This window comes from Channa argus, chromosome 2 (assembly GCF_033026475.1).
Source record: "Channa argus isolate prfri chromosome 2, Channa argus male v1.0, whole genome shotgun sequence".
In the NCBI taxonomy this organism is placed as follows: domain Eukaryota; kingdom Metazoa; phylum Chordata; class Actinopteri; order Anabantiformes; family Channidae; genus Channa; species Channa argus.
Window position 1 is genome coordinate 58691 of NC_090198.1, and position 24384 is coordinate 83074.

Here is a 24384-nt window from a genome sequence, read left to right on the forward strand (position 1 = left end):
CAAGCTGGTTTTATTCGTTCTACACTATAACAGGTCCCACTGTGATTTGAACTCAGATCACTGGATTCACAGTCCAGAGTGCTTACCTATACACCAGGGAATCTCCAGATGCTGCCAAATGAAGAATGTGTGCACTGGAAATGTCAACAGTGTTACACAGACAACAGTTTTAACAGTCTCTGGTTTTACTGAGCAGTCCTGAACACTCTGATGCTTGACAGGGGTTTCAAGGCTTATTGCATTTCACCGGGAGATATTTCAACTACTAGCCCTTATGACTCTGTTTGGGGTGAAACACAAAAATAGGGAAGCACTTGAAAACGAGGGGTAGGGTTATAAATTAGGAATTTGGGATTGTGTCTGGGATCGCACTTCATGCCCAAAATGTGTTTTTAGCATTATCTGAATGAGATCCGCAAGGATATTTACTTAAGAGTGTGTCTATCGTAAACCATTGTGCAACCTTTGCCTCATCTCTCTCCCTGTATTAGTTCTTTAAACACTTGCCATGAGTGTTGATTGCACAAAGTACTCTATGTCTCTGGAACAAGATGAGCTCGTTGACAATGCCATCGTGTGTCTCCCAGTTGGTGGAGTAACTGAGTCACTCATTGGGGCAAAAAAGCTATAACTAGCCAGCGGTGGGTTCCACCGAGATTTGAACTCGGATCACCGGATTCAAAGTCCAGAGTGCTCACCATTACACCGTGGAACCATTTCACCTTTTTAGGCTACTTTTGTTGAACAGTTTCTTCGAGACAATTTGATTCATTTCATTAATGTGTGCATATTGACAACTTTGAGATTGGGTGATCATGTAGCAAACTATAAAATTGTCAATACAAGGAAGTTTGGGTACATCTAAGCACTGTGTCACTCTTATCTCTGTGTGATGTTCATTGCATCTATCCAGATGAACTGTAACTTGTATAACATCAAAGTCTATGAATTCATCCAGATAAGCATTAGTGGAGAACAGGTTGTTCCCCACCATTGACTAATGTGGGAGAATGGACCCAATGTGTTTTCCAAGTGTCAGCTGTTGTCCCTAAAATCCAACATTTGTCAGAAGTGGGATTCGAACCCACGCCTCCAGGAGAGACTGCGACCTGAACGCAGCGCCTTAGACCGCTCGGCCATCCTGACAACAGAACTGGGGTTGTTTGGTACTCCAAAGAAATCCGAAAAGACAGTTCATTGCTACCCTGGCCATCAGTGATTGATGCGTGAAGTATGGGATGTCTCAGGCAATAAAAGAGCTTGTTGATTAAGCCACTACACATCTGTCAGCTGGTATTGGTGTTCTTCTGCCCTTTGCTGGCAACACATCAATTCATGGAGCTTTAACATATGCATTCATTTTTTCAGCAAACTCCAGAAAAAGAGTTCTTAGAGTAACCAGTATCCAATTATTGCATTACATTAATTGAACCACGTCATTTGGTAGAGTACTAGAGTCATTGAATGGAGCACAACAGAAAGAACTGTTGCCAAAGTTGCCTGCATTTATTGCACATTAAAACCTGAGACTAGCAACACAGCTCAAAGGACAAGCTGGTTTTATTCGTTCTACACTATAACAGGTCCCACTGTGATTTGAACTCAGAACACTGGATTCACAGTCCAGAGTGCTTACCTATACACCAGGGAATCTCCAGATGCTGCCAAATGAAGAATGTGTGCCCTGGAAATGTCAACAGTGTTACACAGACAACAGTTTTAACAGTCTCTGGTTTTACTGAGCAGTCCTGAACACTCTGATGCTTGACAGGGGTTTCAAACTTATTGCATTTCACCGGGAGATATTTCAACTACTAGCACTTATGACTCTGTTTGGGGTGAAACACAAAAATAGGGAAGCACTTGAAAACGAGGGGTAGGGTTATAAATTAGGAATTTGGGATTGTGTCTGGGATTGCACTTCATGCCCAAAATGTGTTTTTAGCATTATCTGAATGAGATCCGCAAGGATATTTACTTAAGAGTGTGTCTATCGTAAACCATTGTGCAACCTTTGCCTCATCTCTCTCCCTGTATTAGTTCTTTAAACACTTGCCATGAGTGTTGATTGCACAAAGTACTCTATGTCTCTGGAACAAGATGAGCTCGTTGACAATGCCATCGTGTGTCTCCCAGTTGGTGGAGTAACTGAGTCACTCATTGGGGCAAAAAAGCTATAACTAGCCAGCGGTGGGTTCCACCGAGATTTGAACTCGGATCACCGGATTCAAAGTCTAGAGTGCTCACCATTACACCGTGGAACCATTTCACCTTTTTAGGCTACTTTTGTTGAACAGTTTCTTCGAGACAATTTGATTCATTTCATTAATGTGTGCATATTGACAACTTTGAGATTGGGTGATCATGTAGCAAACTATAAAATTGTCAATACAAGGAAGTTTGGGTACATCTAAGCACTGTGTCACTCTTATCTCTGTGTGATGTTCATTGCATCTATCCAGATGAACTGTAACTTGTATAACATCAAAGTCTATGAATTCATCCAGATAAGCATTAGTGGAGAACAGGTTGTTTCCCACCATTAATTAATGGACCGAATGTGTTTTCCAAGTGTCAGCTGTTGTCCCTAAAATCCAGCATTTGTCAGAAGTGGGATTCGAACCCACGCATTTTAGCATTATCTGAATGAGATCCGCAAGGATATTTACTTAAGAGTTTGTCTATCGTAAACCATTGTGCAACCTTTGCCTCATCTCTCTCCCTGTATTAGTTCTTTAAACACTTGCCATGAGTGTTGATTGCACAAAGTACTCTATGTCTCTGGAACAAGATGAGCTCGTTGACAATGCCATCGTGTGTCTCCCAGTTGGTGGAGTAACTGAGTCACTCATTGGGGCAAAAAAGCTATAACTAGCCAGCGGTGGGTTCCACCGAGATTTGAACTCGGATCACCGGATTCAAAGTCCAGAGTGCTCACCATTACACCGTGGAACCATTTCACCTTTTTAGGCTACTTTTGTTGAACAGTTTCTTCGAGACAATTTGATTCATTTCATTAATGTGTGCATATTGACAACTTTGAGATTGGGTGATCATGTAGCAAACTATAAAATTGTCAATACAAGGAAGTTTGGGTACATGTAAGCACTGTGTCACTCTTATCTCTGTGTGATGTTCATTGCATCTATCCAGATGAACTGTAACTTGTATAACATCAAAGTCTATGAATTCATCCAGATAAGCATTAGTGGAGAACAGGTTGTTTCCCACCATTGATTAATGGACCGAATGTGTTTTCCAAGTGTCAGCTGTTGTCCCTAAAATCCAGCATTTGTCAGAAGTGGGATTCGAACCCACGCCTCCAGGAGAGACTGCGACCTGAACGCAGCGCCTTAGAACGCTCGGCCATCCTGACAACAGAACTGGGGTTGTTTGGTACTCCAAAGAAATCCGAAAAGACAGTTCATTGCTACCCTGGCCATCAGTGATTGATGCGTGAAGTATGGGATGTCTCAGGCAATAAAAGAGCTTGTTGATTAAGCCACTACACATCTGTCAGCTGGTATTGGTGTTCTTCTGCCCTTTGCTGGCAACACATCAATTCATGGAGCTTTAACATATGCATTCATTTTTTCAGCAAACTCCAGAAAAAGAGTTCTTAGAGTAACCAGTATCCAATTATTGCATTACATTAATTGAACCACGTCATTTGGTAGAGTACTAGAGTCATTGAATGGAGCACAACAGAAAGAACTGTTGCCAAAGTTGCCTGCATTTATTGCACATTAAAACCTGAGACTAGCAACACAGCTCAAAGGACAAGCTGGTTTTATTCGTTCTACACTATAACAGGTCCCACCGTGATTTGAACTCAGATCACTGGATTCACAGTCCAGAGTGCTTACCTATACACCAGGGAATCTCCAGATGCTGCCAAATGAAGAATGTGTGCACTGGAAATGTCAACAGTGTTACACAGACAACAGTTTTAACAGTCTCTGGTTTTACTGAGCAGTCCTGAACACTCTGATGCTTGACAGGGGTTTCAAGGCTTATTGCATTTCACCGGGAGATATTTCAACTACTAGCCCTTATGACTCTGTTTGGGGTGAAACACAAAAATAGGGAAGCACTTGAAAACGAGGGGTAGGGTTATAAATTAGAAATTTGGGATTGTGTCTGGGATCGCACTTCATGCCCAAAATGTGTTTTTAGCATTATCTGAATGAGATCCGCAAGGATATTTACTTAAGAGTGTGTGAGTGTGTCTATCGTAAACCATTGTGCAACCTTTGCCTCATCTCTCTCCCTGTATTAGTTCTTTAAACACTTGCCATGAGTGTTGATTGCACAAAGTACTCTATGTCTCTGGAACAAGATGAGCTCGTTGACAATGCCATCGTGTGTCTCCCAGTTGGTGGAGTAACTGAGTCACTCATTGGGGCAAAAAAGCTATAACTAGCCAGCGGTGGGTTCCACCGAGATTTGAACTCGGATCACCGGATTCAAAGTCCAGAGTGCTCACCATTACCCCGTGGAACCATTTTACATTGTTAGGCTACTTTTGTTGAACAGTTTCTTCGAGACAATTTGATTCATTTCAATAATCTGAATGAGATCCGCAAGGATATTTACTTAAGAGTTTGTCTATCGTAAACCATTGTGCAACCTTTGCCTCATCTCTCTCCCTGTATTAGTTCTTTAAACACTTGCCATGAGTGTTGATTGCACAAAGTACTCTATGTCTCTGGAACAAGATGAGCTCGTTGACAATGCCATCGTGTGTCTCCCAGTTGGTGGAGTAACTGAGTCACTCATTGGGGCAAAAAAGCTATAACTAGCCAGCGGTGGGTTCCACCGAGATTTGAACTCGGATCACCGGATTCAAAGTCCAGAGTGCTCACCATTACACCGTGGAACCATTTCACCTTTTTAGGCTACTTTTGTTGAACAGTTTCTTCGAGACAATTTGATTCATTTCATTAATGTGTGCATATTGACAACTTTGAGATTGGGTGATCATGTAGCAAACTATAAAATTGTCAATACAAGGAAGTTTGGGTACATCTAAGCATTGTGTCACTCTTATCTCTGTGTGATGTTCATTGCATCTATCCAGATGAACTGTAACTTGTATAACATCAAAGTCTATGAATTCATCCAGATAAGCATTAGTGGAGAACAGGTTGTTTCCCACCATTGATTAATGGACCGAATGTGTTTTCCAAGTGTCAGCTGTTGTCCCTAAAATCCAACATTTGTCAGAAGTGGGATTCGAACCCACGCCTCTAGCAGAGACTGCGACCTGAACACAGCGCCTTAGACCGCTCGGCCATCCTGACAACAGAACTAGGGTTGTTTGGTACTCCAAAGAAATCCGAAAAGACAGTTCATTGCTACCCTGGCCATCAGTGATTGATGCGTGAAGTATGGGATGTCTCAGGCAAAAAAAGAGCTTGTTGATTAAGCCACTACACATCTGTCAGCTGGTATTGGTGTTCTTCTGCCCTTTGCTGGCAACACATCAATTCATGGAGCTTTAACATATGCATTCATTTTTTCAGCAAACTCCAGAAAAAGAGTTCTTAGAGTAACCAGTATCCAATTATTGCATTACATTAATTGAACCACGTCATTTGGTAGAGTACTAGAGTCATTGAATGGAGCACAACAGAAAGAACTGTTGCCAAAGTTGCCTGCATTTATTGCACATTAAAACCTGAGACTAGCAACACAGCTCAAAGGACAAGCTGGTTTTATTTGTTCTACACTATAACAGGTCCCACCGTGATTTGAACTCAGATCACTGGATTCACAGTCCAGAGTGCTTACCTATACACCAGGGAATCTCCAGATGCTGCCAAATGAAGAATGTGTGCACTGGAAATGTCAACAGTGTTACACAGACAACAGTTTTAACAGTCTCTGGTTTTACTGAGCAGTCCTGAACACTCTGATGCTTGACAGGGGTTTCAAGCTTATTGCATTTCACCGGGAGATATTTCAACTACTAGCCCTTATGACTCTGTTTGGGGTGAAACACAAAAATAGGGAAGCACTTGAAAACGAGGGGTAGGGTTATAAATTAGGAATTTGGGATTGTGTCTGGGATCGCACTTCATGCCCAAAATGTGTTTTTAGCATTATCTGAATGAGATCCGCAAGGATATTTACTTAAGAGTGTGTCTATCGTAAACCATTGTGCAACCTTTGCCTCATCTCTCTCCCTGTATTAGTTCTTTAAACACTTGCCATGAGTGTTGATTGCACAAAGTACTCTATGTCTCTGGAACAAGATGAGCTCGTTGACAATGCCATCGTGTGTCTCCCAGTTGGTGGAGTAACTGAGTCACTCATTGGGGCAAAAAAGCTATAACTAGCCAGCGGTGGGTTCCACCAAGATTTGAACTCTGATCACCGGATTCGAAGTCAGATCACCGGATTCAAAGTCCAGAGTGCTCACCATTACACCGTGGAACCATTTCACATTGTTAGGCTACTTTTGTTGAACAGTTTCTTCGAGACAATTTGATTCATTTCAATAATGTGTGCATATTGACAACGTTGAGATTGGGTGATCATGTAGCAAACTATAAAATTGTCAATACAAGGACGTTTGGGTACATCTAAGCACTGTGTCACTCTAATCTCTGTGTGTGATGTTCATTGCATCTATCCAGATGAACTGTAACTTGTATAACATCAAATTCTATGAATTCATGCAGATAAGCATTAGTGGAGAACAGGTTGTTCCCCACCATTGACTAATGTGGGAGAATGGACCCAATGTGTTTTCCAAGTGTCAGCTGTTGTCCCTAAAATCCAAAATTTGTCAGAAGTGGGATTCGAACCCACGCCTCCAGGAGAGACTGCGACCTGAACGCAGCGCCTTAGACCGCTCGGCCATCCTGACAACAGAGCTGGCGGTGTTTGGTACTCCAAAGAAATTCGAAAAGACAGTTCATTGCTACCCTGGCCATCAGTGATTGATGCGTGAAGTATGGAATGTCTCAGGCAAAAAAAGAGCTTGTTGATTAAGCCACTACACATCTGTCAGCTGGTATTGGTGTTCTTCTGCCCTTTGCTGGCAACACATCAATTCATGGAGCTTTAACATATGCATTCATTTTTTCAGCAAACTCCAGAAAAAGAGTTCTTAGAGTAACCAGTATCCAATTATTGCATTACATTAATTGAACCACGTCATTTGGTAGAGTACTAGAGTCATTGAATGGAGCACAACAGAAAGAACTGTTGCCAAAGTTGCCTGCATTTATTGCACATTAAAACCTGAGACTAGCAACACAGCTCAAAGGACAAGCTGGTTTTATTTGTTCTACACTATAACAGGTCCCACTGTGATTTGAACTCAGATCACTGGATTCACAGTCCAGAGTGCTTACCTATACACCAGGGAATCTCCAGATGCTGCCAAATGAAGAATGTGTGCACTGGAAATGTCAACAGTGTTACACAGACAACAGTTTTAACAGTCTCTGGTTTTACTGAGCAGTCCTGAACACTCTGATGCTTGACAGGGGTTTCAAACTTATTGCATTTCACCGGGAGATATTTCAACTACTAGCACTTATGACTCTGTTTGGGGTGAAACACAAAAATAGGGAAGCACTTGAAAACGAGGGGTAGGGTTATAAATTAGGAATTTGGGATTGTGTCTGGGATCGCACTTCATGCCCAAAATGTGTTTTTAGCATTATCTGAATGAGATCCGCAAGGATATTTACTTAAGAGTGTGTCTATCGTAAACCATTGTGCAACCTTTGCCTCATCTCTCTCCCTGTATTAGTTCTTTAAACACTTGCCATGAGTGTTGATTGCACAAAGTACTCTAAGTCTCTGGAACAAGATGAGCTCGTTGACAATGCCACTGTGTGTCTCCCAGTTGGTGGAGTAACTGAGTCACTCGTTGGGGCAAAAACCCTACAACTAGCCAGCTGTAGGTTACACCGAGATTTGAACTCGAATCACCGGATTCAAAGTCCAGAGTGCTCACCATTACACCGTGGAACCATTTCACCTTTTTAGGCTACTTTTGTTGAACAGTTTCTTCGAGACAATTTGATTCATTTCATTAATGTGTGCATATTGACAACTTTGAGATTGGGTGATCATGTAGCAAACTATAAAATTGTCAATACAAGGAAGTTTGGGTACATCTAAGCATTGTGTCACTCTTATCTCTGTGTGATGTTCATTGCATCTATCCAGATGAACTGTAACTTGTATAACATCAAAGTCTATGAATTCATCCAGATAAGCATTAGTGGAGAACAGGTTGTTTCCCACCATTAATTAATGGACCGAATGTGTTTTCCAAGTGTCAGCTGTTGTCCCTAAAATCCAGCATTTGTCAGAAGTGGGATTCGAACCCACGCATTTTAGCATTATCTGAATGAGATCCGCAAGGATATTTACTTAAGAGTTTGTCTATCGTAAACCATTGTGCAACCTTTGCCTCATCTCTCTCCCTGTATTAGTTCTTTAAACACTTGCCATGAGTGTTGATTGCACAAAGTACTCTATGTCTCTGGAACAAGATGAGCTCGTTGACAATGCCATCGTGTGTCTCCCAGTTGGTGGAGTAACTGAGTCACTCATTGGGGCAAAAAAGCTATAACTAGCCAGCGGTGGGTTCCACCGAGATTTGAACTCGGATCACCGGATTCAAAGTCCAGAGTGCTCACCATTACACCGTGGAACCATTTCACCTTTTTAGGCTACTTTTGTTGAACAGTTTCTTCGAGACAATTTGATTCATTTCATTAATGTGTGCATATTGACAACTTTGAGATTGGGTGATCATGTAGCAAACTATAAAATTGTCAATACAAGGAAGTTTGGGTACATGTAAGCACTGTGTCACTCTTATCTCTGTGTGATGTTCATTGCATCTATCCAGATGAACTGTAACTTGTATAACATCAAAGTCTATGAATTCATCCAGATAAGCATTAGTGGAGAACAGGTTGTTTCCCACCATTGATTAATGGACCGAATGTGTTTTCCAAGTGTCAGCTGTTGTCCCTAAAATCCAGCATTTGTCAGAAGTGGGATTCGAACCCACGCCTCCAGGAGAGACTGCGACCTGAACGCAGCGCCTTAGACCGCTCGGCCATCCTGACAACAGAACTGGGGTTGTTTGGTACTCCAAAGAAATCCGAAAAGACAGTTCATTGCTACCCTGGCCATCAGTGATTGATGCGTGAAGTATGGGATGTCTCAGGCAATAAAAGAGCTTGTTGATTAAGCCACTACACATCTGTCAGCTGGTATTGGTGTTCTTCTGCCCTTTGCTGGCAACACATCAATTCATGGAGCTTTAACATATGCATTCATTTTTTCAGCAAACTCCAGAAAAAGAGTTCTTAGAGTAACCAGTATCCAATTATTGCATTACATTAATTGAACCACGTCATTTGGTAGAGTACTAGAGTCATTGAATGGAGCACAACAGAAAGAACTGTTGCCAAAGTTGCCTGCATTTATTGCACATTAAAACCTGAGACTAGCAACACAGCTCAAAGGACAAGCTGGTTTTATTCGTTCTACACTATAACAGGTCCCACCGTGATTTGAACTCAGATCACTGGATTCACAGTCCAGAGTGCTTACCTATACACCAGGGAATCTCCAGATGCTGCCAAATGAAGAATGTGTGCACTGGAAATGTCAACAGTGTTACACAGACAACAGTTTTAACAGTCTCTGGTTTTACTGAGCAGTCCTGAACACTCTGATGCTTGACAGGGGTTTCAAGGCTTATTGCATTTCACCGGGAGATATTTCAACTACTAGCCCTTATGACTCTGTTTGGGGTGAAACACAAAAATAGGGAAGCACTTGAAAACGAGGGGTAGGGTTATAAATTAGAAATTTGGGATTGTGTCTGGGATCGCACTTCATGCCCAAAATGTGTTTTTAGCATTATCTGAATGAGATCCGCAAGGATATTTACTTAAGAGTGTGTGAGTGTGTCTATCGTAAACCATTGTGCAACCTTTGCCTCATCTCTCTCCCTGTATTAGTTCTTTAAACACTTGCCATGAGTGTTGATTGCACAAAGTACTCTATGTCTCTGGAACAAGATGAGCTCGTTGACAATGCCATCGTGTGTCTCCCAGTTGGTGGAGTAACTGAGTCACTCATTGGGGCAAAAAAGCTATAACTAGCCAGCGGTGGGTTCCACCGAGATTTGAACTCGGATCACCGGATTCAAAGTCCAGAGTGCTCACCATTACCCCGTGGAACCATTTTACATTGTTAGGCTACTTTTGTTGAACAGTTTCTTCGAGACAATTTGATTCATTTCAATAATGTGTGCATATTGACAACTTTGAGATTGGGTGATCATGTAGCAAACTATAAAATTGTCAATACAAGGACATTTGGGTACATGTAAGCACTGTGTCACTCTAATCTCTGTGTGTGATGTTCATTGCATCTATCCAGATGAACTGTAACTTGTATAACATCAAATTCTATGAATTCATGCAGATAAGCATTAGTGGAGAACAGGTTGTTCCCCACCATTGACTAATGTGGGAGAATGGACCCAATGTGTTTTCCAAGTGTCAGCTGTTGTCCCTAAAATCCAAAATTTGTCAGAAGTGGGATTCGAACCCACGCCTCCAGGAGAGACTGCGACCTGAACGCAGCCCCTTAGACCGCTCGGCCATCCTGACAACAGAGCTGGCGTTGTTTGGTACTCCAAAGAAATTCGAAAAGACAGTTCATTGCTACCCTGGCCATCAGTGATTGATGCGTGAAGTATGGGATGTCTCAGGCAAAAAAAGAGCTTGTTGATTAAGCCACTACACATCTGTCAGCTGGTATTGGTGTTCTTCTGCCCTTTGCTGGCAACACATCAATTCATGGAGCTTTAACATATGCATTCATTTTTTCAGCAAACTCCAGAAAAAGAGTTCTTAGAGTAACCAGTATCCAATTATTGCATTACATTAATTGAACCACGTCATTTGGTAGAGTACTAGAGTCATTGAATGGAGCACAACAGAAAGAACTGTTGCCAAAGTTGCCTGCATTTATTGCACATTAAAACCTGAGACTAGCAACACAGCTCAAAGGACAAGCTGGTTTTATTTGTTCTACACTATAACAGGTCCCACTGTGATTTGAACTCAGATCACTGGATTCACAGTCCAGAGTGCTTACCTATACACCAGGGAATCTCCAGATGCTGCCAAATGAAGAATGTGTGCACTGGAAATGTCAACAGTGTTACACAGACAACAGTTTTAACAGTCTCTGGTTTTACTGAGCAGTCCTGAACACTCTGATGCTTGACAGGGGTTTCAAGCTTATTGCATTTCACCGGGAGATATTTAAACTACTAGCCCTTATGACTCTGTTTGGGGTGAAACACAAAAATAGGGAAGCACTTGAAAACGAGGGGTAGGGTTATAAATTAGGAATTTGGGATTGTGTCTGGGATCGCACTTCATGCCCAAAATGTGTTTTTAGCATTATCTGAATGAGATCCGCAAGGATATTTACTTAAGAGTTTGTCTATCGTAAACCATTGTGCAACCTTTGCCTCATCTCTCTCCCTGTATTAGTTCTTTAAACACTTGCCATGAGTGTTGATTGCACAAAGTACTCTATGTCTCTGGAACAAGATGAGCTCGTTGACAATGCCATCGTGTGTCTCCCAGTTGGTGGAGTAACTGAGTCACTCATTGGGGCAAAAAAGCTATAACTAGCCAGCGGTGGGTTCCACCGAGATTTGAACTCGGATCACCGGATTCAAAGTCCAGAGTGCTCACCATTACACCGTGGAACCATTTCACCTTTTTAGGCTACTTTTGTTGAACAGTTTCTTCGAGACAATTTGATTCATTTCATTAATGTGTGCATATTGACAACTTTGAGATTGGGTGATCATGTAGCAAACTATAAAATTGTCAATACAAGGAAGTTTGGGTACATCTAAGCATTGTGTCACTCTTATCTCTGTGTGATGTTCATTGCATCTATCCAGATGAACTGTAACTTGTATAACATCAAAGTCTATGAATTCATCCAGATAAGCATTAGTGGAGAACAGGTTGTTTCCCACCATTGATTAATGGACCGAATGTGTTTTCCAAGTGTCAGCTGTTGTCCCTAAAATCCAACATTTGTCAGAAGTGGGATTCGAACCCACGCCTCTAGCAGAGACTGCGACCTGAACACAGCGCCTTAGACCGCTCGGCCATCCTGACAACAGAACTAGGGTTGTTTGGTACTCCAAAGAAATCCGAAAAGACAGTTCATTGCTACCCTGGCCATCAGTGATTGATGCGTGAAGTATGGGATGTCTCAGGCAAAAAAAGAGCTTGTTGATTAAGCCACTACACATCTGTCAGCTGGTATTGGTGTTCTTCTGCCCTTTGCTGGCAACACATCAATTCATGGAGCTTTAACATATGCATTCATTTTTTCAGCAAACTCCAGAAAAAGAGTTCTTAGAGTAACCAGTATCCAATTATTGCATTACATTAATTGAACCACGTCATTTGGTAGAGTACTAGAGTCATTGAATGGAGCACAACAGAAAGAACTGTTGCCAAAGTTGCCTGCATTTATTGCACATTAAAACCTGAGACTAGCAACACAGCTCAAAGGACAAGCTGGTTTTATTTGTTCTACACTATAACAGGTCCCACCGTGATTTGAACTCAGATCACTGGATTCACAGTCCAGAGTGCTTACCTATACACCAGGGAATCTCCAGATGCTGCCAAATGAAGAATGTGTGCACTGGAAATGTCAACAGTGTTACACAGACAACAGTTTTAACAGTCTCTGGTTTTACTGAGCAGTCCTGAACACTCTGATGCTTGACAGGGGTTTCAAGCTTATTGCATTTCACCGGGAGATATTTCAACTACTAGCCCTTATGACTCTGTTTGGGGTGAAACACAAAAATAGGGAAGCACTTGAAAACGAGGGGTAGGGTTATAAATTAGGAATTTGGGATTGTGTCTGGGATCGCACTTCATGCCCAAAATGTGTTTTTAGCATTATCTGAATGAGATCCGCAAGGATATTTACTTAAGAGTGTGTCTATCGTAAACCATTGTGCAACCTTTGCCTCATCTCTCTCCCTGTATTAGTTCTTTAAACACTTGCCATGAGTGTTGATTGCACAAAGTACTCTATGTCTCTGGAACAAGATGAGCTCGTTGACAATGCCATCGTGTGTCTCCCAGTTGGTGGAGTAACTGAGTCACTCATTGGGGCAAAAAAGCTATAACTAGCCAGCGGTGGGTTCCACCAAGATTTGAACTCTGATCACCGGATTCGAAGTCAGATCACCGGATTCAAAGTCCAGAGTGCTCACCATTACACCGTGGAACCATTTCACATTGTTAGGCTACTTTTGTTGAACAGTTTCTTCGAGACAATTTGATTCATTTCAATAATGTGTGCATATTGACAACGTTGAGATTGGGTGATCATGTAGCAAACTATAAAATTGTCAATACAAGGACGTTTGGGTACATCTAAGCACTGTGTCACTCTAATCTCTGTGTGTGATGTTCATTGCATCTATCCAGATGAACTGTAACTTGTATAACATCAAATTCTATGAATTCATGCAGATAAGCATTAGTGGAGAACAGGTTGTTCCCCACCATTGACTAATGTGGGAGAATGGACCCAATGTGTTTTCCAAGTGTCAGCTGTTGTCCCTAAAATCCAAAATTTGTCAGAAGTGGGATTCGAACCCACGCCTCCAGGAGAGACTGCGACCTGAACGCAGCGCCTTAGACCGCTCGGCCATCCTGACAACAGAGCTGGCGGTGTTTGGTACTCCAAAGAAATTCGAAAAGACAGTTCATTGCTACCCTGGCCATCAGTGATTGATGCGTGAAGTATGGAATGTCTCAGGCAAAAAAAGAGCTTGTTGATTAAGCCACTACACATCTGTCAGCTGGTATTGGTGTTCTTCTGCCCTTTGCTGGCAACACATCAATTCATGGAGCTTTAACATATGCATTCATTTTTTCAGCAAACTCCAGAAAAAGAGTTCTTAGAGTAACCAGTATCCAATTATTGCATTACATTAATTGAACCACGTCATTTGGTAGAGTACTAGAGTCATTGAATGGAGCACAACAGAAAGAACTGTTGCCAAAGTTGCCTGCATTTATTGCACATTAAAACCTGAGACTAGCAACACAGCTCAAAGGACAAGCTGGTTTTATTTGTTCTACACTATAACAGGTCCCACTGTGATTTGAACTCAGATCACTGGATTCACAGTCCAGAGTGCTTACCTATACACCAGGGAATCTCCAGATGCTGCCAAATGAAGAATGTGTGCACTGGAAATGTCAACAGTGTTACACAGACAACAGTTTTAACAGTCTCTGGTTTTACTGAGCAGTCCTGAACACTCTGATGCTTGACAGGGGTTTCAAACTTATTGCATTTCACCGGGAGATATTTCAACTACTAGCACTTATGACTCTGTTTGGGGTGAAACACAAAAATAGGGAAGCACTTGAAAACGAGGGGTAGGGTTATAAATTAGGAATTTGGGATTGTGTCTGGGATCGCACTTCATGCCCAAAATGTGTTTTTAGCATTATCTGAATGAGATCCGCAAGGATATTTACTTAAGAGTGTGTCTATCGTAAACCATTGTGCAACCTTTGCCTCATCTCTCTCCCTGTATTAGTTCTTTAAACACTTGCCATGAGTGTTGATTGCACAAAGTACTCTAAGTCTCTGGAACAAGATGAGCTCGTTGACAATGCCACTGTGTGTCTCCCAGTTGGTGGAGTAACTGAGTCACTCGTTGGGGCAAAAACCCTACAACTAGCCAGCTGTAGGTTACACCGAGATTTGAACTCGAATCACCGGATTCAAAGTCCAGAGTGCTCACCATTACACCGTGGAACCATTTCACCTTTTTAGGCTACTTTTGTTGAACAGTTTCTTCGAGACAATTTGATTCATTTCATTAATGTGTGCATATTGACAACTTTGAGATTGGGTGATCATGTAGCAAACTATAAAATTGTCAATACAAGGAAGTTTGGGTACATCTAAGCACTGTGTCACTCTTATCTCTGTGTGTGATGTTCATTGCATCTATTCAGATGAACTGTAACTTGTATAACATCAAAGTCTATGAATTCATCCAGAGAAGCATTAGTGGAGAACAGGTTGTTCCCCAGCATTGACTAATGTGGGAGAATGGACACAATGTGTTTTCCAAGTGTCAGCTTTTGTCCCTAAAATCCAACATTTGTCAGAAGTGGGATTCGAACCCACGCCGCTAGCAGAGACTGCGACCTGAACACAGCGCCTTAGACCGCTCGGCGATCCTGACAACAGAACTAGGGTTGTTTGGTACTCCAAAGAAATCCGAAAAGACAGTTCATTGCTACCCTGGCCATCAGTGATTGATGCGTGAAGTATGGGATGTCTCAGGCAAAAAAAGAGCTTGTTGATTAAGCCACTACACATCTGTCAGCTGGTATTGGTGTTCTTCTGCCCTTTGCTGGCAACACATCAATTCATGGAGCTTTAACATATGCATTCATTTTTTCAGCAAACTCCAGAAAAAGAGTTCTTAGAGTAACCAGTATCCAATTATTGCATTACATTAATTGAACCACGTCATTTGGTAGAGTACTAGAGTCATTGAATGGAGCACAACAGAAAGAACTGTTGCCAAAGTTGCCTGCATTTATTGCACATTAAAACCTGAGACTAGCTACACAGCTCAAAGGACAAGCTGGTTTTATTCGTTCTACACTATAACAGGTCCCACTGTGATTTGAACTCAGATCACTGGATTCACAGTCCAGAGTGCTTACCTATACACCAGGGAATCTCCAGATGCTGCCAAATGAAGAATGTGTGCACTGGAAATGTCAACAGTGTTACACAGACAACAGTTTTAACAGTCTCTGGTTTTACTGAGCAGTCCTGAACACTCTGATGCTTGACAGGGGTTTCAAGGCTTATTGCATTTCACCGGGAGATATTTCAACTACTAGCACTTATGACTCTGTTTGGGGTGAAACACAAAAATAGGGAAGCACTTGAAAACGAGGGGTAGGGTTATAAATTAGGAATTTGGGATTGTGTCTGGGATCGCACTTCATGCCCAAAATGTGTTTTTAGCATTATCTGAATGAGATCCGCAAGGATATTTACTTAAGAGTGTGTCTATCGTAAACCATTGTGCAACCTTTGCCTCATCTCTCTCCCTGTATTAGTTCTTTAAACACTTGCCATGAGTGTTGATTGCACAAAGTACTCTATGTCTCTGGAACAAGATGAGCTCGTTGACAATGCCATCGTGTGTCTCCCAGTTGGTGGAGTAACTGAGTCACTCATTGGGGCAAAAAAGCTATAACTAGCCAGCGGTGGGTTCCACCGAGATTTGAACTCGGATCACCGGATTCAAAGTCCAGAGTGCTCACCATTACACCGTGGAACCATTTCACCTTTTTAGGCTACTTTTGTTGAACAGTTTCTTCGAGACAATTTGATTCATTTCATTAATGTGTGCATATTGACAACTTTGAGATTGGGTGATCATGTAGCAAACTATAAAATTGTCAATACAAGGAAGTTTGGGTACATCTAAGCACTGTGTCACTCTTATCTCTGTGTGATGTTCATTGCATCTATCCAGATGAACTGTAACTTGTATAACATCAAAGTCTATGAATTCATCCAGATAAGCATTAGTGGAGAACAGGTTGTTCCCCACCATTGACTAATGTGGGAGAATGGACCCAATGTGTTTTCCAAGTGTCAGCTGTTGTCCCTAAAATCCAAAATTTGAAAAGACAGTTCATTGCTACCCTGGCCATCAGTGATTGATGCGTGAAGTATGGGATGTCTCAGGCAAAAAAAGAGCTTGTTGATTAAGCCACTACACATCTGTCAGCTGGTATTGGTGTTCTTTTGCCCTTTGCTGGCAACACATCAATTCATGGAGCTTTAACATATGCATTCATTTTTTCAGCAAACTCCAGAAAAAGAGTTCTTAGAGTAACCAGTATCCAATTATTGCATTACATTAATTGAACCACGTCATTTGGTAGAGTACTAGAGTCATTGAATGGAGCACAACAGAAAGAACTGTTGCCAAAGTTGCCTGCATTTATTGCACATTAAAACCTGAGCCTAGCAACACAGCTCAAAGGACAAGCTGGTTTTATTCGTTCTACACTATAACAGGTCCCACCGTGATTTGAACTCAGATCACTGGATTCACAGTCCAGAGTGCTTACCTATACACCAGGGAATCTCCAGATGCTGCCAAATGAAGAATGTGTGCACTGGAAATGTCAACAGTGTTACACAGACAACAGTTTTAACAGTCTCTGGTTTTACTGAGCAGTCCTGAACACTCTGATGCTTGACAGGGGTTTCAAGGCTTATTGCATTTCACCGGGAGATATTTAAACTACTAGCCCTTATGACTCTGTTTGGGGTGAAACACAAAAATAGGGAAGCACTTGAAAACGAGGGGTAGGGTTATAAATTAGGAATTTGGGATTGTGTCTGGGATCGCACTTCATGCCCAAAATGTGTTTTTAGCATTATCTGAATGAGATCCGCAAGGATATTTACTTAAGAGTGTGTCTATCGTAAACCATTGTGCAACCTTTGCCTCATCTCTCTCCCTGTATTAGTTCTTTAAACACTTGCCATGAGTGTTGATTGCACAAAGTACTCTATGTCTCTGGAACAAGATGAGCTCGTTGACAATGCCATCGTGTGTCTCCCAGTTGGTGGAGTAACTGAGTCACTCATTGGGGCAAAAAAGCTATAACTAGCCAGCGGTGGGTTCCACCGAGATTTGAACTCGGATCACCGGATTCAAAGTCCAGAGTGCTCACCATTACACCGTGGAACCATTTCACCTTTTTAGGCTACTTTTGTTGAACAGTTTCTTCGAGACAATTTGATTCATTTCATTAATGTGTGCATATTGACAACTTTGAGATTGGGTGATCATGTAGCAAACTATAAAATTGTCAATACAAGGAAGTTTGGGTACATCTAAGCACTGTGTCACTCTTATCTCTGTGTGATGTTCATTGCATCTATCCAGATGAACTGTAACTTGTATAACATCAAAGTCTATGAATTCATCCAGATAAGCATTAGTGGAGAACAGGTTGTTCCCCACCATTGACTAATGTGGGAGAATGGACCCAATGTGTTTTCCAAGTGTCAGCTGTTGTCCCTAAAATCCAGCATTTGTCAGAAGTGGGATTCGAACCCACGCCTCCAGGAGAGACTGCGACCTGAACGCAGCGCCTTAGACCGCTCGGCCATCCTGACAACAGAACTGGGGTTGTTTGGTACTCCAAAGAAATCCGAAAAGACAGTTCATTGCTACCCTGGCCATCAGTGATTGATGCGTGAAGTATGGGATGTCTCAGGCAAAAAAAGAGCTTGTTGATTAAGCCACTACACATCTGTCAGCTGGTATTGGTGTTCTTCTGCCCTTTGCTGGCAACACATCAATTCATGGAGCTTTAACATATGCATTCATTTTTTCAGCAAACTCCAGAAAAAGAGTTCTTAGAGTAACCAGTATCCAATTATTGCATTACATTAATTGAACCACGTCATTTGGTAGAGTACTAGAGTCATTGAATGGAGCACAACAGAAAGAACTGTTGCCAAAGTTGCCTGCATTTATTGCACATTAAAACCTGGGACTAGCAACACAGCTCAAAGGACAAGCTGGTTTTATTCGTTCTACACTATAACAGGTCCCACCGTGATTTGAACTCAGATCACTGGATTCACAGTCCAGAGTGCTTACCTATACACCAGGGAATCTCCAGATGCTGCCAAATGAAGAATGTGTGCACTGGAAATTTCAACAGTGTTACACAGACAACAGTTTTAACAGTCTCTGGTTTTACTGAGCAGTCCTGAACACTCTGATGCTTGACAGGGGTTTCAAGGCTTATTGCATTTCACCGGGAGATATTTTGCCTACTAGCCCTTATGACTCTGTTTGGGGTGAAACACAAAAATAGGGAAGCACTTGAAAACGAGGGGTAGGGTTATAAATTAGGAATTTGGGATTGTGTCTGGGATCGCACTTCATGCCCAAAATGTGTTTTTAGCATTATCTGAATGAGATCCGCAAGGATATTTACTTAAGAGTGTGTCTATCGTAAACCATTGTGCAACCTTTGCCTCATCTCTCTCGCTGTATTAGTTCTTTAAACACTTGCCATGAGTGTTGATTGCACAAAGTACTCTATGTCTCTGGAACAAGATGAGCTCGTTGACAATGCCATCGTGTGTCTCCCAGTTGGTGGAGTAACTGAGTCACTCATTGGGGCAAAAAAGCTATAACTAGCCAGCGGTGGGTTCCACCGAGATTTGAACTCGGATCACCGGATTCAAAGTCCAGAGTGCTCACCATTACACCGTGGAACCATTTCACCTTTTTAGGCTACTTTTGTTGAACAGTTTCTTCGAGACAATTTGATTCATTTCATTAATGTGTGCATATTGACAACTTTGAGATTGGGTGATCATGTAGCAAACTATAAAATTGTCAATACAAGGAAGTTTGGGTACATCTAAGCACTGTGTCACTCTTATCTCTGTGTGATGTTCATTGCATCTATCCAGATGAACTGTAACTTGTATAACATCAAAGTCTATGAATTCATCCAGATAAGCATTAGTGGAGAACAGGTTGTTCCCCACCATTGACTAATGTGGGAGAATGGACCCAATGTGTTTTCCAAGTGTCAGCTGTTGTCCCTAAAATCCAACATTTGTCAGAAGTGGGATTCGAACCCACGCCTCCAGGAGAGACTGCGACCTGAACGCAGCGCCTTAGACCGCTCGGCCATCCTGACAACAGAACTGGGGTTGTTTGGTACTCCAAAGAAATCCGAAAAGACAGTTCATTGCTACCCTGGCCATCAGTGATTGATGCGTGAAGTATGGGATGTCTCAGGCAATAAAAGAGCTTGTTGATTAAGCCACTACACATCTGTCAGCTGGTATTGGTGTTCTTCTGCCCTTTGCTGGCAACACATCAATTCATGGAGCTTTAACATATGCATTCATTTTTTCAGCAAACTCCAGAAAAAGAGTTCTTAGAGTAACCAGTATCCAATTATTGCATTACATTAATTGAACCACGTCATTTGGTAGAGTACTAGAGTCATTGAATGGAGCACAACAGAAAGAACTGTTGCCAAAGTTGCCTGCATTTATTGCACATTAAAACCTGGGACTAGCAACACAGCTCAAAGGACAAGCTGGTTTTATTCGTTCTACACTATAACAGGTCCCACCGTGATTTGAACTCAGATCACTGGATTCACAGTCCAGAGTGCTTACCTATACACCAGGGAATCTCCAGATGCTGCCAAATGAAGAATGTGTGCACTGGAAATGTCAACAGTGTTACACAGACAACAGTTTTAACAGTCTCTGGTTTTACTGAGCAGTCCTGAACACTCTGATGCTTGACAGGGGTTTCAAGGCTTATTGCATTTCACCGGGAGATATTTTGCCTACTAGCCCTTATGACTCTGTTTGGGGTGAAACACAAAAATAGGGAAGCACTTGAAAACGAGGGGTAGGGTTATAAATTAGGAATTTGGGATTGTGTCTGGGATCGCACTTCATGCCCAAAATGTGTTTTTAGCATTATCTGAATGAGATCCGCAAGGATATTTACTTAAGAGTGTGTCTATCGTAAACCATTGTGCAACCTTTGCCTCATCTCTCTCGCTGTATTAGTTCTTTAAACACTTGCCATGAGTGTTGATTGCACAAAGTACTCTATGTCTCTGGAACAAGATGAGCTCGTTGACAATGCCATCGTGTGTCTCCCAGTTGGTGGAGTAACTGAGTCACTCATTGGGGCAAAAAAGCTATAACTAGCCAGCGGTGGGTTCCACCGAGATTTGAACTCGGATCACCGGATTCAAAGTCCAGAGTGCTCACCATTACACCGTGGAACCATTTCACCTTTTTAGGCTACTTTTGTTGAACAGTTTCTTCGAGACAATTTGATTCATTTCATTAATGTGTGCATATTGACAACTTTGAGATTGGGTGATCATGTAGCAAACTATAAAATTGTCAATACAAGGAAGTTTGGGTACATCTAAGCACTGTGTCACTCTTATCTCTGTGTGATGTTCATTGCATCTATCCAGATGAACTGTAACTTGTATAACATCAAAGTCTATGAATTCATCCAGATAAGCATTAGTGGAGAACAGGTTGTTCCCCACCATTGACTAATGTGGGAGAATGGACCCAATGTGTTTTCCAAGTGTCAGCTGTTGTCCCTAAAATCCAACATTTGTCAGAAGTGGGATTCGAACCCACGCCTCCAGGAGAGACTGCGACCTGAACGCAGCGCCTTAGACCGCTCGGCCATCCTGACAACAGAACTGGGGTTGTTTGGTACTCCAAAGAAATCCGAAAAGACAGTTCATTGCTACCCTGGCCATCAGTGATTGATGCGTGAAGTATGGGATGTCTCAGGCAATAAAAGAGCTTGTTGATTAAGCCACTACACATCTGTCAGCTGGTATTGGTGTTCTTCTGCCCTTTGCTGGCAACACATCAATTCATGGAGCTTTAACATATGCATTCATTTTTTCAGCAAACTCCAGAAAAAGAGTTCTTAGAGTAACCAGTATCCAATTATTGCATTACATTAATTGAACCACGTCATTTGGTAGAGTACTAGAGTCATTGAATGGAGCACAACAGAAAGAACTGTTGCCAAAGTTGCCTGCATTTATTGCACATTAAAACCTGAGACTAGCAACACAGCTCAAAGGACAAGCTGGTTTTATTCGTTCTACACTATAACAGGTCCCACCGTGATTTGAACTCAGATCACTGGATTCACAGTCCAGAGTGCTTACCTATACACCAGGGAATCTCCAGATGCTGCCAAATGAAGAATGTGTGCACTGGAAATGTCAACAGTGTTACACAGACAACAGTTTTAACAGTCTCTGGTTTTACTGAGCAGTCCTGAACACTCTGATGCTTGACAGGGGTTTCAAACTTATTGCATTTCACCGGGAGATATTTCAACTACTAGCACTTATGACTCTGTTTGGGGTGAAACACAAAAATAGGGAAGCACTTGAAAACGAGGGGTAGGGTTATAAATTAGGAATTTGGGATTGTGTCTGGGATCGCACTTCATGCCCAAAATGTGTTTTTAGCATTATCTGAATGAGATCCGCAAGGATATTTACTTAAGAGTGTGTCTATCGTAAACCATTGTGCAACCTTTGCCTCATCTCTCTCCCTGTATTAGTTCTTTAAACACTTGCCATGAGTGTTGATTGCACAAAGTACTCTAAGTCTCTGGAACAAGATGAGCTCGTTGACAATGCCACTGTGTGTCTCCCAGTTGGTGGAGTAACTGAGTCACTCGTTGGGGCAAAAACCCTACAACTAGCCAGCTGTAGGTTACACCGAGATTTGAACTCGAATCACCGGTTTCAAAGTCCAGAGTGCTCACCATTACACCGTGGAACCATTTAGCCTTGTTAGGCTACTTTTGTTGAACAGTTTCTTCGAGACAATTTGATTCATTTCATTAATCTGTGCATATTGACAACTTTGAGATTGGGTGATCATGTAGCAAACTATAAAATTGTCAATACAGGCTACTTTTGTTGAACAGTTTCTTCGAGACAATTTGATTCATTTCAATAATGTGTGCATATTGACAACTTTGAGATTGGGTGATCATGTAGCAAACTATAAAATTGTCAATACAAGGAAGTTTGGGTACATTTAAGCACTGTGTCACTCTTATCTCTGTGTGATGTTCATTGCATCTATCCAGATGAACTGTAACTTATATAACATCAAAGTCTATGAATTCATCCAGATAAGCATTAGTGGAGAACAGGTTGTTCCCCAGCATTGACTAATGTGGGAGAATGGACACAATGTGTTTTCCAAGTGTCAGCTGTTGTCCCTAAAATCCAACATTTGTCAGAAGTGGGATTCGAACCCACGCCTCTAGCAGAGACTGCAACCTGAACACAGCGCCTTAGACCGCTCGGCCATCCTGACAACAGAACTAGGGTTGTTTGGTACTCCAAAGAAATCCGAAAAGACAGTTCATTGCTACCCTGGCCATCAGTGATTGATGCGTGAAGTATGGGATGTCTCAGGCAAAAAAAGAGCTTGTTGATTAAGCCACTACACATCTGTCAGCTGGTATTGGTGTTCTTCTGCCCTTTGCTGGCAACACATCAATTCATGGAGCTTTAACATATGCATTCATTTTTTCAGCAAACTCCAGAAAAAGAGTTCTTAGAGTAACCAGTATCCAATTATTGCATTACATTAATTGAACCACGTCATTTGGTAGAGTACTAGAGTCATTGAATGGAGCACAACAGAAAGAACTGTTGCCAAAGTTGCCTGCATTTATTGCACATTAAAACCTGAGACTAGCAACACAGCTCAAAGGACAAGCTGGTTTTATTTGTTCTACACTATAACAGGTCCCACCGTGATTTGAACTCAGATCACTGGATTCACAGTCCAGAGTGCTTACCTATACACCAGGGAATCTCCAGATGCTGCCAAATGAAGAATGTGTGCACTGGAAATGTCAACAGTGTTACACAGACAACAGTTTTAACAGTCTCTGGTTTTACTGAGCAGTCCTGAACACTCTGATGCTTGACAGGGGTTTCAAGGCTTATTGCATTTCACCGGGAGATATTTCAACTACTAGCCCTTATGACTCTGTTTGGGGTGAAACACAAAAATAGGGAAGCACTTGAAAACGAGGGGTAGGGTTATAAATTAGAAATTTGGGATTGTGTCTGGGATCGCACTTCATGCCCAAAATGTGTTTTTAGCATTATCTGAATGAGATCCGCAAGGATATTTACTTAAGAGTGTGTCTATCGTAAACCATTGTGCAACCTTGGCCTCATCTCTCTCCCTGTATTCGTTCTTTAAACACTTGCCATGAGTGTTGATTGCACAAAGTACTCTATGTCTCTGGAACAAGATGAGCTCGTTGACAATGCCACTGTGTGTCTCCCAGTTGGTGGAGTAACTGAGTCACTCATTGGGGCAAAAAACCTACAACTAGCCAGCTGTAGGTTCCACCGAGATTTGAACTCTGATGACCGGATTCGAAGTCAGATCACCGGATTCAAAGTCCAGAGTGCTCACCATTACACCGTGGAACCATTTCACATTGTTAGGCTACTTTTGTTGAACAGTTTCTTCGAGACAATTTGATTCATTTCAATAATGTGTGCATATTGACAACGTTGAGATTGGGTGATCATGTAGCAAACTATAAAATTGTCAATACAAGGACGTTTGGGTACATCTAAGCACTGTGTCACTCTAATCTCTGTG

General features: G+C 41.9%; 20 non-coding genes across 20 annotated transcripts; all 20 read right to left on the reverse strand.

The window, feature by feature from the left end:
- Positions 1-643: 643 nt before the first annotated feature.
- Positions 644-715, reverse strand: trnaq-uug (transfer RNA glutamine (anticodon UUG)). Its single transcript has one exon. It is a non-coding gene; the product is annotated as a tRNA-Gln (tRNA).
- A 348-nt stretch (positions 716-1063) lies between these two features.
- Positions 1064-1146, reverse strand: trnal-cag (transfer RNA leucine (anticodon CAG)). Its single transcript has one exon. It is a non-coding gene; the product is annotated as a tRNA-Leu (tRNA).
- A 1737-nt stretch (positions 1147-2883) lies between these two features.
- Positions 2884-2955, reverse strand: trnaq-uug (transfer RNA glutamine (anticodon UUG)). The gene has a single exon. It is a non-coding gene; the product is annotated as a tRNA-Gln (tRNA).
- A 338-nt stretch (positions 2956-3293) lies between these two features.
- Positions 3294-3376, reverse strand: trnal-cag (transfer RNA leucine (anticodon CAG)). Its single transcript has one exon. It is a non-coding gene; the product is annotated as a tRNA-Leu (tRNA).
- Positions 3377-4810: 1434 nt separating this feature from the next.
- trnaq-uug (transfer RNA glutamine (anticodon UUG)) lies at positions 4811-4882 on the reverse strand. Its single transcript has one exon. It is a non-coding gene; the product is annotated as a tRNA-Gln (tRNA).
- A 338-nt stretch (positions 4883-5220) lies between these two features.
- trnal-cag (transfer RNA leucine (anticodon CAG)) lies at positions 5221-5303 on the reverse strand. Its single transcript has one exon. It is a non-coding gene; the product is annotated as a tRNA-Leu (tRNA).
- Positions 5304-6791: 1488 nt separating this feature from the next.
- On the reverse strand, positions 6792-6874 carry trnal-cag (transfer RNA leucine (anticodon CAG)). The gene has a single exon. It is a non-coding gene; the product is annotated as a tRNA-Leu (tRNA).
- A 1737-nt stretch (positions 6875-8611) lies between these two features.
- trnaq-uug (transfer RNA glutamine (anticodon UUG)) lies at positions 8612-8683 on the reverse strand. The gene has a single exon. It is a non-coding gene; the product is annotated as a tRNA-Gln (tRNA).
- A 338-nt stretch (positions 8684-9021) lies between these two features.
- trnal-cag (transfer RNA leucine (anticodon CAG)) lies at positions 9022-9104 on the reverse strand. Its single transcript has one exon. It is a non-coding gene; the product is annotated as a tRNA-Leu (tRNA).
- Positions 9105-11710: 2606 nt separating this feature from the next.
- Positions 11711-11782, reverse strand: trnaq-uug (transfer RNA glutamine (anticodon UUG)). Its single transcript has one exon. It is a non-coding gene; the product is annotated as a tRNA-Gln (tRNA).
- A 338-nt stretch (positions 11783-12120) lies between these two features.
- On the reverse strand, positions 12121-12203 carry trnal-cag (transfer RNA leucine (anticodon CAG)). The gene has a single exon. It is a non-coding gene; the product is annotated as a tRNA-Leu (tRNA).
- A 1488-nt stretch (positions 12204-13691) lies between these two features.
- On the reverse strand, positions 13692-13774 carry trnal-cag (transfer RNA leucine (anticodon CAG)). The gene has a single exon. It is a non-coding gene; the product is annotated as a tRNA-Leu (tRNA).
- Positions 13775-16372: 2598 nt separating this feature from the next.
- On the reverse strand, positions 16373-16444 carry trnaq-uug (transfer RNA glutamine (anticodon UUG)). The gene has a single exon. It is a non-coding gene; the product is annotated as a tRNA-Gln (tRNA).
- Positions 16445-17803: 1359 nt separating this feature from the next.
- Positions 17804-17875, reverse strand: trnaq-uug (transfer RNA glutamine (anticodon UUG)). The gene has a single exon. It is a non-coding gene; the product is annotated as a tRNA-Gln (tRNA).
- Positions 17876-18223: 348 nt separating this feature from the next.
- On the reverse strand, positions 18224-18306 carry trnal-cag (transfer RNA leucine (anticodon CAG)). Its single transcript has one exon. It is a non-coding gene; the product is annotated as a tRNA-Leu (tRNA).
- Positions 18307-19353: 1047 nt separating this feature from the next.
- On the reverse strand, positions 19354-19425 carry trnaq-uug (transfer RNA glutamine (anticodon UUG)). The gene has a single exon. It is a non-coding gene; the product is annotated as a tRNA-Gln (tRNA).
- Positions 19426-19773: 348 nt separating this feature from the next.
- Positions 19774-19856, reverse strand: trnal-cag (transfer RNA leucine (anticodon CAG)). Its single transcript has one exon. It is a non-coding gene; the product is annotated as a tRNA-Leu (tRNA).
- A 1047-nt stretch (positions 19857-20903) lies between these two features.
- On the reverse strand, positions 20904-20975 carry trnaq-uug (transfer RNA glutamine (anticodon UUG)). The gene has a single exon. It is a non-coding gene; the product is annotated as a tRNA-Gln (tRNA).
- A 348-nt stretch (positions 20976-21323) lies between these two features.
- trnal-cag (transfer RNA leucine (anticodon CAG)) lies at positions 21324-21406 on the reverse strand. Its single transcript has one exon. It is a non-coding gene; the product is annotated as a tRNA-Leu (tRNA).
- Positions 21407-22987: 1581 nt separating this feature from the next.
- trnal-cag (transfer RNA leucine (anticodon CAG)) lies at positions 22988-23070 on the reverse strand. Its single transcript has one exon. It is a non-coding gene; the product is annotated as a tRNA-Leu (tRNA).
- Between the last annotated feature and the right edge of the window lie 1314 nt (positions 23071-24384).